This window comes from Furipterus horrens, unplaced genomic scaffold (genome assembly GCF_987537825.1).
Source record: "Furipterus horrens unplaced genomic scaffold, mFurHor1.1.pri manual_scaffold_9, whole genome shotgun sequence".
In the NCBI taxonomy this organism is placed as follows: domain Eukaryota; kingdom Metazoa; phylum Chordata; class Mammalia; order Chiroptera; family Furipteridae; genus Furipterus; species Furipterus horrens.
In genome coordinates, this window is record NW_028327179.1 from 79915538 (window position 1) to 79919165 (window position 3628).

At 39.4% G+C, this 3628-nt stretch overlaps 1 long non-coding RNA gene across 1 annotated transcript; it reads right to left on the minus strand.

Moving 5' to 3' along the window:
• Positions 1-205: 205 nt before the first annotated feature.
• LOC150002020 (uncharacterized) lies at positions 206-1340 on the minus strand. Its single transcript, XR_016513091.1, has 2 exons — positions 924-1340; positions 206-488 (listed from the first exon to the last, which is right to left on the minus strand). It is a non-coding gene; the product is annotated as an uncharacterized LOC150002020 (long non-coding RNA).
• Between the last annotated feature and the right edge of the window lie 2288 nt (positions 1341-3628).

The following is a 3628-nucleotide window of genomic DNA, read 5'->3' on the forward strand; positions in this document are numbered from 1 at the left end:
AGTTACAGTGTGGATTTTTCCCCCCCTAAAGCTACACTCACATTCAGGTGCATCTGTCATTGACTCGATATCTTCAGAGTCTTTTTTTTGTGATTTATTAGTTTGAGACCAGGATTCATGGGAAGTATAATTCTCATAAAAAGTTTAGTTGGATGCCAAGAGAATACGTTTAGGACCATGAAGCAATTCAGAGATAAAATTTGGATTTGATTTTGAACATTTCAATGCACTGAATTTTATTCAAGAACAAAATATGAGGAAATACAAGATAGCCCAGTTATTTTGTTGTGGTGAAATTAGAACATGTATTATCAGAAAATACATTCTCTTTCTGCATTCTTTGGGGTAAAGGCTTAGCGGAGACTCTGTGATGTTTTATGTGAATCGCATATATAGCGTGGGACAAGAAATGATAAGAAGAGGTGTGGTGGGCACGGCAAGTGACTTGGTTTTGTTGTATTGTTTTCTTCTTTAAAGATGGCAGAAATCTTAATGGGAGAAAGAAACAAGAAGTATTAAAGGTAATTGACCCTAGAAATAAGAAGAGCAACCAAGAATTCAAGGATAATAAGGAATTAGTGTTAATGATATTAAGGATTACAGTGGCTGGCGATGCTATTGCGTCATAAAATGTAAGGAGAGAAATGTAATAATGTCTATAAAATACCTAATATCTGAAATAGTCCAGCACAACAAAAATATAGAGACGTAAGAATCCTGAAACATCAATTCAAAACAATATATGTACCCCTATATTCGTAGCAGTGCTATTTACAATAGCCAAGATTTGGAAACAGCCTAAGTACCCATCAGTATATGAGTGCATTAAAAACAAACAAACAAAAACAAACAACAACAACAACAAAACGGGTACATTTAGACAATGCAATACTACACAGCAGTAATAAGGAGGGAATTCTTACCTTTTGCAGCAGCATGGATGGAACTGGAGACTATCATTTTAGTGAAATAAGCCATTTGGTGAAAGACAAATATGGTCTCACTTATAAGTAGAATCACTTGAACAAAATCAACTAATGAGCAAAATAGAACCAGAGGCAAAGAAACATGGAACAGAGTGACAGCTGTAAAAGGGAGGGTGGGGTGGGAGGAGGTGGGGACTGGTCAATAGAAGGTGAAGGGATTAGTCAAAGAATATGAATGAATGAATGACCCGTGGACACAAGCGACAGTGTGGGGATTGACTGTGGCAGTTGTGCGGCCTGGGTGGAGGAAAGCAGAGGGGGAAAAATTGGGACAACTGTAATAGCATAAACAACAAAGTATTTAAATTAAAAACATAAATAAAATACACAGATGATAAGAATAAAGTTGGAAAACTCACACTACCTGATTTCAAGAATTACTATCAATCTATGGTAATTAAGACATTGTAGTATTGGCCTGAAGATAAACAGATAGAACAATGAATTAGAATAGGGATTCCAGAAATAGACCTACATAAATATAGTCAATAAAATATTGACAAAGGTATATAAACAGCTTCAAAATAAACTGTGTTGAGATAACTGTGCATTCACGTAAAAAGGTAGTCTTGGCCCACACCTCATATCTGATACTGAAGATAATTCAAAATGAATCATAGATCTATATGTGAAACATACAATATAAAACTTTAAGAAGAAACTACAACTGCGAACATTTTGGTATATGATGTCTTGGTAGTATTTTATGCATATAACATTTTGTCAGACTGTGTATACTATGCTTATAGCCAGATTTTGCTACTTAACTGTACACAATTAATATATCTCCATTTCACTAAAAGACTCCTCCTGCCTCTTCGTAACAGAGAGACCTACTCCCCCACACCACCCCTCACCCCTGCCCAGGAAATGGGGGAGTACTTGGGAAGCACGGGAGGACTGACAAGCAGGGCAATGCTGCACATCTTAGCAGAAAGAATCATGTAGGGCTCATGCGTCAGGTTAGGGAGCTGACTGGATGGAGGGATATACCTTGCTATCTACTTGCACTGCGAAGGGGATTCTGGCGGATATTGTTAAAGAGTGGAGAGTGTGGAAATACTGCACTCTCCTTTCCCCTCTTCCTGCTGGTTTTGTCAGCCACTAGGGACTTGATTCCTTTACCTGTGGGCCTTGGAGACCCTTGTGCTCTGGGAACATTGTCCTTCCCCAAGTGCCCAAGGCCTGCATGGTCTTAGAATGTATGCAAACACCAGCACAGCAACTCGAAGGGCAACAAATGCATATGGGAAGTGGGTAAAGTCACTGGAAAGGGGGCGAGTATCGGGAAAATTGCCAGAAACCAGGCTGTGGCATTGTCCCCTCTTTGAGCCCCGACCACAAAGCAGTGAAGCGGGTTGCCCCGCCCTGAAAATTACCTAAGGCTCTCCCCCACACAACTTATAGGAGCCTTGGATAATCGGCCATGCTCTTAAGACAGGGAGTAAAAGCAGCTCTACTTAATACACACAAACATACACAGGGAGGCTGCCAAATTGAGGAGGCAAAGAAATAAGGCCCAAGTGAAAGAACAGGACAAAACTCCAGAAAAAGAAATGAACAAAACAGAGATAGTCAACCTATCAGATTCAGAGTTCAAAACACTGGTGATAAGGATGCTCAGAGAACTTGTTGATATGGCAATAAAAGAAAGAAAGATATGAAGGTTACATTAAATGAAATAAAGAAATATATACAGGGAATCGACAGTGAAGGGAAGGAAATGGGATTCAAATCAGTGATTTGGAACGTGAGGAATTAATAAACTTTCGACCAGAACAGAAAGAAGAAACAACAATGCAAAAACACGAGGAGAGGATTAGGAACCTCTGGGACAACTATAAACATACCAAAATTCAAATCATAGGAGTGCCAGAAGGAGAAAAGGAAGAGCAAGAAATTAAAAATTAGTGGGAAAAAATAGTGAAAGGAAATTTCCCTAATTTGGTGAAAGAAATCGACATACAAGTCCAGGAAGCACCAGGTCCCAAACAAGTTGACCACACCAAGACATATCATGATTAAGATGCAAAAGTTTAAAGATAAAGGGAGATTCTAAAAAGCAGCAAGAGAAAAGCACACAGTCACCTACAACGGAGTTCTTATAAGACTATCAGCTGATTTCTCAAAAGAAACTTGCAGGCAAGAAAGGACTGACAAGAACTATTCAAAGTCATGGAAAGCAAGGACCTACAACCAAGACGACTCTAGCCAGCAAAGCTATCATTTAGAATGGAAGGGCAGATAAGTGCTTCCCAGACAAGGTCAAGCGAAAGGAGTTCATCATCACCAAGCCATTAATACATGAAATGTTAAAGGGACTTAGTTAAGAAAAAGAAGTTCAAAACTATAAACCTTCAAATGACTACAAACTTACAACCAATAACAACTGAATCTCAAAAAACAAACTGAGCACACAACCAGAACACAGAGAATCATAGGTATGGGGATCATTTTGAGGGTTATCAGCTGGGCAGGGGAAGGGAGAGAATGAAGAAAATGGTGCAGGGACTCAGAAGCAGAGTTGGTAGGCTCAAAGCAGACAGGGGATGTCAAGAATAGTATAGGAAATGGAGACGCCAAAGACCTTACTTACATGCACGACCCATGGACATGAACTAAGGGGGGTGTTGCTGGAGGGA